The sequence below is a fragment of the Rana temporaria genome, chromosome 12 (genome assembly GCF_905171775.1).
Source record: "Rana temporaria chromosome 12, aRanTem1.1, whole genome shotgun sequence".
NCBI lineage: Eukaryota > Metazoa > Chordata > Amphibia > Anura > Ranidae > Rana > Rana temporaria.
Genome location: NC_053500.1, coordinates 131,079,385 through 131,091,846, shown reverse-complemented (window position 1 = coordinate 131,091,846; position 12,462 = coordinate 131,079,385).

Here is a 12,462-nt window from a genome sequence, read left to right as displayed (position 1 = left end):
CAGCATAACATGCAAAACTGAAACTAAAGGTACATTATATGATTGTTTTTATCTATTTGTAATCGTTTTTAAAAGGAATCGGTTAACTATTATGTCTCTATACCCTGTAAACAGTCATTTGAGCAAAAAAAATTGTTTCCTTTACAACTCTTTATGAAAACCATGGTAAATGGGCTGTAGTGCATTTCTCCAAAAAAGCACTAAACGCATGGGTGTGAACCAGGCCTAACACTTGGAGTAGAGGGATCAGTTGGCAGCAGGGGCAGACTGACCATTGGGACTTTCGGGCACTGCCTGAGCGGCCCCCCCATCAGGGTTGCCAGGCTCAATAAAAAAGGGACAGTATGTAAAAAACTTTTTTTTTTTTTTTTTTTTTTACTTTACATCAGTCCCTGATATGTCTTAACCAGACATGCTTTTGATGTGAAAATCCTGAGATTTTAGCTGCCCTGCCTCTGCATTGCCTCCTGGCGTGGTGGCCATCTGTAAGCCCAGGGGCCCCATAATCGGCTATTGCCCAAGGGCCCCATGGGTTGTCAGTCCACCCCTGGTTGGCAGTGGCCTATGTACAGGACAACCTTTACTAACCTGAAGCTATTGTTACTAATATTTGTACAGAGGGTGGAAGTGCCAACTGTTTACACTCATGTTCAGAATTGCATGGTCCCTCTTACTGTTCAATATTGATATGCTTGCCAGTTATCTAAATCCTTTTGTTATTGGACAGCCTACAAATTGTGTTAAAGCTGAACTCCAGTCTAAAATAAAAAAAAATCTGATATATTTTCCCTTGGCCACAAAGGATGTACACTATGGGCCAGATCCTCAAAAGGAATACGCCGACGTATCTACTGATACGCCGTCGTATCCCTGTTTCTAACTATGCGGCTGATTCATAGAATCAGTTACGCCTGCCGGATCTTAGAAAAATCCATGCTTAATAGTTTTACACTGTCGGATCTTAGGATGCAGTACCTCGGCCGCCGCTGGGGGCATTTCTCGTCGAAATTCCGCGTCTGGTATGCAAATTAGCACTTGCGGAGATCCACAAAGTGGTTTCCCTTCGTGAAGTCTCCGTAAGTTGTTGGTTTGCAAACGCAAAATTAGGGCTGCTTTTACAAAGTGTAAAGTTAGTACACCATGTAAAATTAGACCCTTCTTTCCCGTGACGCTGTCAAATTTTTTTTCCCGACGCAACTTTTTTTTACCCGGCGCGATTCACAAAACTCGGCACAACGTAACTTCGCGCAAAGCACGTCGGGAAAATCGCGTCGGGAGCATGCGCAGTACGTCCGGCGCGGGAGCGCGCCTAATTTAAATGGGACTCGCCCCATTAGATTGGGCACGCCTTGCGCCGGACGGATTTAAGTTACACCGCTGAAAATTTCTAGGTAAGTGCTTTGTGGATCGGGCACTTGGGAAGAAATTTTGCGGCGGTGTAACTTAAATCCCAAAAATTAAGTTGCGCCCGCTGTACGTGGATCTGGCCCTATATTACCAAAAGTATTGGGACACCTGCCTTTACACGCACATGAACTTTAATGGTATCCCACAGTTGTAATGAGTGGACCATCTGTAACAGCTTCAACTCTTCTGGGAAGGCTGTCCACAAGGTATAGGAGTGTCTATGGCAGTGAGGGCGAACCTTGGCACCCCAGATGTTTTGGAACTACAATTCCCATGATGCTCATGTACTCTGCAGTGTAGTGTAGCATCATGGGAAATGTAGTTCCAAAACATCTGGAGTGCCAAGGTTCGCCATCACTGGTCTATGGCAATGTTTGATTCTGCTTCCAGAAGACCATTCATGAGGTCAGGCATGGATGATGGAAGAGAAGGCCTGGTTCAGTGTCTCCGCTTTAATTCATCCCAAAGGTGTTCCATCGGATTGAGGTCAGGACTCTGTGCGGGCCAGTCAAGTTCCTTCACCCCAAACTTGCGCATCCATGTCTTTTTATAGACCTTACTTTGTGTACTGGTCCAAATCATTTAGTGGAGGGGGGACTCCCTGTACTACTTTGATCCTACTTCAGCCCATTGAATATCATTGAAGTCGGATCAAAGTAGGAGCCTTGTCCTTACCATCCGACATGTGATTACAGCAGCAGTAAAAGGAATTTATCTCACTCTGGGATTGTTTTGATTGGTCAAATAACAAGTCAGACTATCACAAAGTAGTATCCTGTTCATAAAAGTCGGATGGATGTAGGACCGATGTTGCAAAGTAGGATGAAAGTCGTACTGCTGTCGTGTAGTATAGTGTGAACCCAGCCTCATTGTCAAAGCTTAATTGAACAAGCTGCAGTTAGAAGCTGATTGGCTACAATGCACAGCCGCACCAGATTTTGCACTCTTCAGTTTTAGTAAATCTGACCCTATGTGTTATCCCTCAACTTCTTTGTTATCAGGAGGCTGTCTGTCTCTTCAGGGTCCTAGCATTGGATTATACATGTGATGGCATCCATGACATGAGCATCCCAGAAGGTTTTGGGTAGGAAATCATTCTGGCCTAGCTGACAATGCACCGCTGACAAAAAGGCCCCACCTTAAGGCAAAAAAAGGTGCAATTTTCTGAATGAGGGAAGAGGAGGAACCAGATGAACGGCACACAAGTAACTACTTGCTGACCAGCCGCCGTATAACTGCTATACGTCGGCTTTCGAAGCGGCCACTAGGGGTGCGTGCGCCGGGCACCTGCAATTGCTCGTTACAGAGCGAGGACCGGGAGCTGTGTGTGTAAACGCACAGCTCCTGGTCCTGTCAGGGGAGAAATGCCTGAATGTATGTATGAACAGCGATCAGTCATTTCCCTTAGTGAGGCCACCCCCCCTACAGTTAGAACATACTTAACCCCTTCCCCGCCCCCTAGTGTCAACCCCTTCCCTGCCAGTGGCATTTTTATAGTAATCCAATGCATTTTTATAGCACTGATCGCTATAAAAATGCCAATGTCCCAAAAATGTGTCAAAAGTGTCCACCATATTGTCGCAGTACCGGAAAAATCACTAATTTTTTTTTTTTATAAAAATGCCATAAAACTACCCCTATTTTGTAAACGCTATAACTTTTGCGCGAACCAATCCAAACGTTGTTTTTTTTTTTTTTACGAAAAATATGTATCGGCCTAAACTGAGGAAAAAAATAGTTTTTTTTTTATATATTTTTGGGGGATATTTATTATAGCAAAAAGTAAGAATTTATTTTTTTTTTCTTCAAAATTGTCGCTCTATTTTTGTTTATAGCGCAAAAACTAAAAACTGCAGAGGTGATCAAATACCACCAAAAGAAAGCTCTATTTGTGGGGGGAAAAAGGACGCCAATTTTGTTTGGGAGCCACGTCGCACGACCGCGCAATTGTCAGTTAAAGCGACGCAGTGCCGAATCGCAAAAAGTGCTCTGGTCTTTGACCAGCAATATGGTCCGGGGGTTAAGTTTGTACTGAACTGAAAGGTGTTTTTATGTCTGCACCCTGTTGTTGGCAGTAAAGATCAGGATCAGTTTTTTTTTTTTTTTATTCAGAGCTGAGTGCTATGGAAACTTCTATTATTCTGTAGGAGGTTGTTTTGAAAAACGCTCCTCTCTTTTGGGATTAAAGTGCGGCTTTTCACGTAAAGGACAACAAAACGCATGTGGCAGCAACGCCAAGGAAAATTGATTACACAGCTGCAATCCTTTGTTCCGTAAGATTATAGTGTCTTTGTGGCTTGCCCTTTAAAGTCTAACTTCCTTGTGAGGAATTAACGCAACCTTTGGAATTTGCGTATGTTTGACTTTTACCATTGTTAATAACGTGACCTGAGTTCGTTAGAAAAATTCCATTTTCTAAGCTGCTGGAGATTTCACAGATCGAGAGATATTTTATCATAAGTACGATCTATATGTCATCACCTCCACTCTTGCATTACTGGGTTTGATGTTTCCTTGTAAATTGCTCTTACTATGGGTAAATTGAACAAATCACTTGTCTGGTCAAGGACGCAGGATGTTCCAAATCAATTCTGAGGCCCCGTACACACGTCCGAGGAACTCGACGGGCAAAACACATCGTTTTGGCTCATCGAGTTCCTTGTGAAGCCGCCGAGGATCTCGGCGAGCCAAGTTTCCCCATTGAACAACAAGGAAATAGAGAACATGTTCTCTATTTGGCTCGACGAGTTCCTCGTCGGCTTCCTCGGCCAAAAGTGTACACGCGACCGGTTTCCTCGGCAGAATACGGCTCCCATTGAGTTTCTGGCTGAATTCTGCCGAGAAACTCGGTCGTGTGTACGGGGGCCTGAAATGTTCCCAGGTCAGCCAGAGCTGTCATAGGGCTTGTTCACACTTGGCTAAATTTCTAACGCTTAATGCCGCGTACACACGATCATTTTTGGGTTGTAAAAAAAAACGAAGTTTTTCAGGCTCTAGAAAAAAAAAACATTTTTTTTCAACCCGATCATTAAAACGGCCTTGCCTACACACGATTGTGAAAAAAAAAATGATCTAGCAAAGCGCGGTGACGTACAACGGCACTATAAAGGGGAAGTTCCTTTTGGATGACGCCACCCTTTGGGCTGCTTTAGCTGATTTTGTGTTTAGTAAAAGACGATTTGCGCTTTTCTGTCTGTTACAGCGTGATGAATGTGCTTACTCCATTACGAACGGTAGTTTTACCAGAACGAGCGCTCCCGTCTCATAACTTCTGAGCATGTGTGGATTTTTCACGTCGTTAAAGCCCACACACGACTATTTTTTTACAACCTTAAAAACGATAGCGTTAAAAACGTTGTTAAATAGAGCATGTTCGAAAAAAAATTTGCCCTGTTTTTCAGAACCTGGAAAATGCTCTGAAGCCCACACACGATCGTTTTTAATGACCTAAAAAAAAACGTAATTTTTTTTTTTTTTTTACAACCCGAAAAATGATCGTGTGTACGCGGCATTACAAACATTCCTATAGCATTAGTATGGGCGTTAGACTCACGTTAATAAGCTTTAGACTGGCATTTTACAAGCATTGATGAGTTAAAAATTCTCCTTAAATGCCCTTTGGGCAGTTTTGAAGCATTTGATGAGTGTTAAAGCGGAGTTCCGGCCACAATTTCACTTTTTAAATATAAATACCCCTGTAATACACAAGCTTAATGTATTCTAGGAAAGTTAGTCTGTAAACTAAGGTCTGTTTTGTTAGGTTGTTACAGCATTTAGACACTTTATAAAATAGAAATTGACTGGGGCCATCTTAAGTGTGGGCATCATGAAGCCAGACTGTTTGACTTCCTGGATTTCAGCCTTGCAGATCTCGCACATGCTCAGTGCTGCACAAGCAGTGTAATAGGTTTCAGATCAGGTTTCAGCACCTGTACTGTCTAAATCACATGATTCTTCGAGACTGGGGAGTGCACAGACTCCTGGAAAGTTACACCCACTACATTCCCAGGAGTCTGTGCGGTGTAGGTTAGGAAGCACCTAGGTGCAGGAAGAGGGAAGATTAACTATTCTGCCTAGCAACAACACTTTGAAGGCATCTAAAAAAAAAAAAAAATTTCTTAAAGGACTAATGACATTTTTTTAAAACTACTGATGTAATGTTATATTTATGGGTGGAACTCCACTTTAAGGTGTTTAAAACTGCTCCACAAATGCCTATTCCATTACAGTAGATAAACAAATCTTAACGCTCCGCAACGGCCTGCCAGAGTATTTGTGAGGCATTATTATAGACTTGAATGGGAGGCGTTGAAAGGCTTCAAACGCTTCCTGACACGACATAAGGGTTACATTTTTTTAATCAGAGATGTTTATTGAAACAAAAACAAAGAAAAAAATAGAAAAACTTCACAGCTCACATGTATGACACAAAGTTAGTCGTACAGTTCTATTATCGGTGCAAGAGGTACATTCAGACAGTATGCATAGCATCCTCCGCCATCACAAATTATACAAGTCAGGTAATGCTTCTAAAGAGACTGCTCACTCAGAAGTCCTGAAATGCATATTTATTAAGCGAGTCATATTCCCCGACCAACCACCAATGTAATTGGACACTACGCTGACCACCAATGTAATTGGACACTACGCTGACCACTAATAAAAGGGATGATTTCTCCACTAACCACCAATGTAACTGGGAACTGCTATGGGGAACTACACTGACCAACAACATAAGAGAGAAAAAAATGGCGTTTTGGGGGGGCTACAGGAAGGGGGCTTCATCAGGGCTGGAATAATTTAGATTTAGACCAGGACTCTGTGCAGGCCAGTAAAGTTGCTCCACCCCAAACTCATCCATGTCTTTATGGAACTTGCTTTGTGCACTGGTGGGCAGTCATGTTGGAACAGAAAGGTGCCATCCCCAAACTGTTCCCACAAAGTTGGGAGCATGAAAATGTCTTGGTATGCTGACGCCTTAAGAGTTCCCTTCACTGGAACTAAGGGGCCAAGCCCAACCCCTGAAAAACCACCCCACACCATATTCTCCCCTCCACCAAAGGTGGGGTGGAGGAACTTGACTGGCCTACACAGAGTCCTGGCTCCAACCCAACAGAACACCTTTGGCTGAATTAGAGTGGAGACTGCGAGCCAGGCCTTCTTGTCCAACATCAGTGCCTGACCTCACAAATGCTCTTCTGGAAGAATGGTCAAACATTTCCATAGACACACTCCTAAACCTTGTGGACGGCCTTCCCAGAAGAGTTGAAGGTGTTATAGCTGCAAAGGTGGGACAACTCAATATTGAACCCTACGGACCAAGACTTGGATGCCATTAAAGTTCATGTGCGTGTAAAGGCAGGTGTCCCAATACTTTTGGCGTTCCCGCAGAATAAATGCCCTGCCTTCTCTGTTCCCAGAGAGGATAGAGAAGAAGAGAGGATATTGAAATGCGTCGGAATATAAGAAACTCATATCCAAGTTGTGTTCACAAATAATTACAAGACAATAAAAAAAATATTTTTATAAATGAGTTGTTTGGCTGCAAAATCCCAATCTCTGCAATCTATGCATTACAAACTTTAGGTTATAAAAGTAGTAAGTAGTAAAAGTTCAATGTATAGCAAAAAGCTGAGATGATGTTTATTTTCTTTCTTATTTAAATTCCATTTATTAGCTTCTGGATTAGGAAAGTAAAGGCACCGATTTAATATTTCTGAGTCTTACACAAAAAATAAACTAAAACTAAGCTTTCCTTTTATATCAAGAATTTTACACTTTCATACATTATTAATAATATGAACCAATAAATTATTGCTAACAGTTTTTAAAGTCACTTGGTCAAAGTTCGCAGAGAACTGCCAAGAGACTCTGTGTATTCGGCGGTATCAGTCATTCCAGATAACTTTTTTGACAGATTAATTGTACCGCCGTTCAAGTTTATGTCAAGAAAGTAAAGATTTTTTTCCCATCAGGAAAGATCATGTTTTTTAAAGAACTATTTAAACAGTGTTGTATTCCAACAATAGAAGTGTCCTGCACAGCGGGGTTTGATTTACTAAAGGAATATTAGAATATTGTCTTAGCCGTCAATTGTTACAGAAACTTGGAGGGACACTTACTTAAAGCGGAGGTTCACCCATAGCGAACACATTTTCCCCTTAGATTCCTGCTCGTTTTCTCTAGGGGAATCGACTAGTTGTTTTAAAATATGATCCGTACTTACCCGTTTACGAGATGCATCTTCTCCGCCGCTTCCGGGTATGGGCTGCGGGACTGGGCGTTCCTTCTTGATTGACAGTCTTCCGAGAGGCTTCCGACGGTCGCATCCATCGCGTCACGATTTTCCGAAAGAAGCCGAACGTCGGTGCGCAGGCGCAGTATAGAGCCGCACCGACGTTCGGCTTCTTTCGGCTACGAGTGACGCGATGGATGCGACCGTCGGAAGACTCTCGGAAGACTGTCAATCAAGAAGGAACGCCCGCTCCCGAAGACCCATACCCGGAAGCGACGGAAGAAGATGCAGCTCGAAAACGGGTAAGTACGGCTCATATTTTAAAACAAATAGCCGATTCCCCTAGACACAACGAGCAGGAAGCTAAGGGGAAAATAGAAAAAAAAAAACGAATTGGGTGAACTCCTGCTTTAAGTTATTAAAGTGACATTACATTTTCTTTTCCATAAAAAAGAGAATAATAATAATAATATAAAATTCCTCCTCTGTTTTCTTTGAAAGTGTCCCCCAGCCACGTTCTATATTCCCTCTGAATCTATGGAATACTATAGGAGTCCCCTCTAATCAATAGAGCTATGGAGTCCAGTAAGAGCCCCCTCTAATATATGTAGAAGTCCCCTGTGCTACATGGAGCTATGGAATCATGTGTAGAGTCCTCTCTACTTAATGGAGGTATGGAGTCCTCTGCAGAGTCCTCTTTACTCTATGGAGCTATTGAGTCTTGTAGGAGTCCCCTCTACTACATGGAGCTATGACATCCTGTAAGGAGTACTCTCTACTAAATGGAGCTATGAAGTCCTGTAGCTGTTCCTTCTACTTTATGGAGACCTATAGGAGTTCCCCCTACTAAATGGAGCTTTGGGGAGTCCTACAGGAGTCCCCTCTACTACATGGAGCTCTGGAATTCCTTAGGAGTCCACATCTCCTACAGGAGTCCCCTCTACTACATGGAGCTCTGGAATTCCTTAGGAGTCCACATCTCCTACAGGAGTCCCCTCTACTACATGGAGCTCTGGAATTCCTTAGGAGTCCACATCTCCTACAGGAGTCTCCTCTACTACATGGAGCTCTGGAATTCCTTAGGAGTCCCCTCTACTACATGGAGCTATGACATCCTGTAAGGAGTACTCTCTACTAAATGGAGCTATGAAGTCCTGTAGCTGTCCCTTCTACTTTATGGAGACCTAAAGGAGTTCCCCCTACTAAATGGAGCTTTGGGGAGTCCTACAGGAGTCCCCTCTACTACATGGAGCTCTGGAATTCCTTAGGAGTCCACCTCTACTATTTGGAGCTATGGAGTCCTGTAGGAGTCCCCTCTACTACCTGGAGCTTTGGGGTCCTGTAGGAGTCCCCTATACAAAATGAAGCTAGGGAGTGCCGTAGGAGTCCGCTCTATTACATGGAGCTATGGAGTCCTGTAGAAGTCCCCTCTACTACATGTAGCTTTGGGGTCCTGTAGGAGTCCCCTCCTCTACTAAATGAAATTAGGGAGTCCCGTATGAGTACTACATGGAGATATGGTGTCCATTGGAAATCCAATCCACTTGTAGGAGTCTTGTAGGAGTCTACTACATGAAACTGTGGAGTCCTGTAGGGGCCTTCTTTTCTACATTTAGCTTTGGAGTCCCCTCTACTAAACAAAATTAGGGAGTCCCGTATGAGTCCCCTGTACTACATGAAAATCCAATCTACTACACGGAGTCCCATTCGGCTGTTCCGCCGTCCATACCTTTGCATGGGTTGCACCTGCCTATAGGTGTTTTAACTTTACGCCGGACGTACGCCTTACGTAAACGGCGTATACTCATGCGACGGGCGCAAGTACGTTCGTGAATCGGCGTATCTCGGTCATTTGCATATTCGACGCGTAAATCAATGGAAGCGCCCCTTGCGGCCAGCGTAAATATGCGCCCAGGCTCCGACGGCGTAGGAGACTTACGTCGGTCGTATGAAGCCAAAATTCAGGCGTATCTTGCTTGCAGAATCAGGCGCATAGATACGACAGCGCATCGGTGCACTTACGCGGCGTATCAGTAGATACGTCGGCGTAAGTGCTTTCTGAATCCGGGCCTATAACTTTTGCGCAAACCAATCAATAAACGCTTATTGCGATTTTTTTTTTTAACCAAAAATATGTAGAAGAATACGTATCGACTTAAACAGAGGGAAAAAATTGTTTTTTTATATATTTTTTGGAGATAGCTATATTATAGCAAAAAGTAAAAATGATCGCTCTATTTTTGTTTATAGCGCAAAAAATAAAAACCGCAGAGGTGCTCAAATACCACCTCTGCGGTTTTTGAGGGAAAAAAAGGATGCCAATTTTGTTTGGAAACCACGTCGCACGACCGCGCAAATTGTCAGTTAAAGAGACGCAGTTGCGAATCGCAAAAAGTGTCCCGGTCTTTTGGCAGCCAAGTCCTCCGGGGCTGAAGTGGTTAATAGTGTGATAGCAATAACCTCCTCCAAATGATGTTTCTGAAAGGAAGTGAACAGTTACTATGGAGTTGTGAAAGCATTTCTCCGCCATCCAAGAATGACGGGCAAGGATACTGCTGGCCCTGGCTTCAATGGCGTCCCTTTGTTCATCTTCATTATCTGCTGAGGCAGCAGTATGGAGTTAGTAGAGTGGAAGATTGAACTTAGTTAACCTGTTTCATTTTTTTTTTTGCCAAATTTAAGTGTGTGAGAGTTCCATAGTACACCCTCGTGTCGGCATGACTATTGTAACATTGTCCTCAGTGCCCAACCAAAATGTTGGCACCACTCCAGTTCATTTTTAACCATGCTGCCCGAGTCCCCCACCTTGCTTCTTGCTCTTTTCTGTCAGTCTTTCTATTGACAGATAATTACTAAAACATCCAGTTTAAACTAATATACTTTTCCCCTTTATATTCCCCCTGAATCTATGGAATCCTATAGGAGTCCACTAAAATCAATAGAGCTATGGGGGCAGATCCACAAAGATCTGCCCCGGCGCAGCGTATCTGAGATACGCTACGCCGCCGTAACTTACTTTTTTTGGTTTGAATCCTGAAAGAATTTGCGCCGTAAGTTACGGTGGCGTAGTGTATCTCTCGCCTAATTCAAATCGGCGAGTAGGGGGCGTGTTTCATTTAAATGAAGCGCGTCCCCGCGCCGAACGAACTGCGCATGCGCCGTCCCTAAATTTCCCGCCGTGCATTGCGCTAAATGACGTCGCAAGGACGTCATTGTTTTGACGTGGACGTAAATTAAGTCCAGCCCGATTCACGGATGACTTACGCAAACAAATTTTTTTTTTTTTAATTATACGCGGGAACGACGGCCATACTTAACATTGAGTACGCCACCAAACAGCAGCTTTAACTATACGCCAAAAAAAGCCGACTAGAGACGACGTAAAAGAATGCGACGGCCGCTCGTACGTTCGTGGATCGTCGGAAATAGCTAATTTGCATACCCGAAGCTGGAAAACGACACAAGCTCCACCCAACGGCCGCCGGAGAATTACACCTACGATCCGAAGGCGTACGAAGCCGTACGCCTGTCGGATCTATGCCAAAAGCCATCGTATCTTGGTTTGAGGATTCCAAATCAAGATACGACGCGGCAAATTTGAAAGTATGCCGGAGTATCAGCAGATACTCCGGCGTACTTTTTCTGTGAATCTGGCCCATGGAGTCTAGAGCTCCCTCTAATATATGGAGCAATTAAGGGCCGGATTCACAAAGAGTTACGCCGGCGTATCAGTAGATACGCCGACGTAACTCGGAATCTAAGCCCGTCGTAAGTTTAAAGCGGTGGTTCACCCTGCTGAACAACATTTCAGCATAAAATCCGGCATAGTAGCGCGAGCTACACTATGCCGGTCTTAATTTTTTTATCCCCGTACTCACGGTTATATCGTACATAGACGATTCCATCTGCCGCGGGGAATGGGCGTTCCTAGCAAGAGGGAGGGTGATTGACGGCCGGCTCTGGCACGTCACGCTCCCCGAAGACAGCCGGAGTAGGTCTCGGCTCTTCACGGCGCCTGCGCACAGGCTATGCGCAGGCGCCGTGAAGAGCCAAGCCTATTTCGGCTATTTCCGGAGAAGCGTGACGTGCCATAGCCGGCCGTCAATCACCTTCCCTGTCCATAGGAACGCCCATTCCCCGGAATCTTCTATGTACGATATAACAGTGAGTACGGGGGAAAAAAAATACAGACAGGCATACTGTAGCTCGCGCTACTATGCCGAATTTAATGCTATTTTTATATAGGGTGAACCCCCGCTTTAAGTGTATGCTCAAACTGAGATACACTTAAACCTAGCTAAGATACGACGGCCTGCGCCGTCGTATCTTAGGGTGCAATTTTCCCGCTGGCCGCTAGGTGGCGCTTCCGTTGATTTCGGTGTAGAATATGTAAATTACTAGATGCGCCGATTCACGAAACGTACGCTTGCCCGTCGCAGTAAAGATACGCCGTTTCCGTAAGAGATACGCCGCATAAAGATAAACCTGCCCCCTAGGTGGCGTAGCCAATGTTAAGTATGGCCGTCGTTCCCGCGTCGAAATTTGGAAATTTTACGTTGTTTGCATAACTCGTCCGTGAATGGGGCTGGACGTAATTTACGTTCACGTCGAAACCAATGACGTCCTTGCGGCGTACTTTGGAGCAATGCACACTGGGAAATTCCACGGATGGCGCTTGCGCCGTTCGGGAAAAACGTCAATCACGCCAAGTCACCATTAATTAACATAAAACACGCCCCCTCATCCTCATTTGAATTACGCGCGCTTACGCCGGCCCCATTTACGCTACGCCACCGTAACTTAGGAGGCAAGTGCTTTGT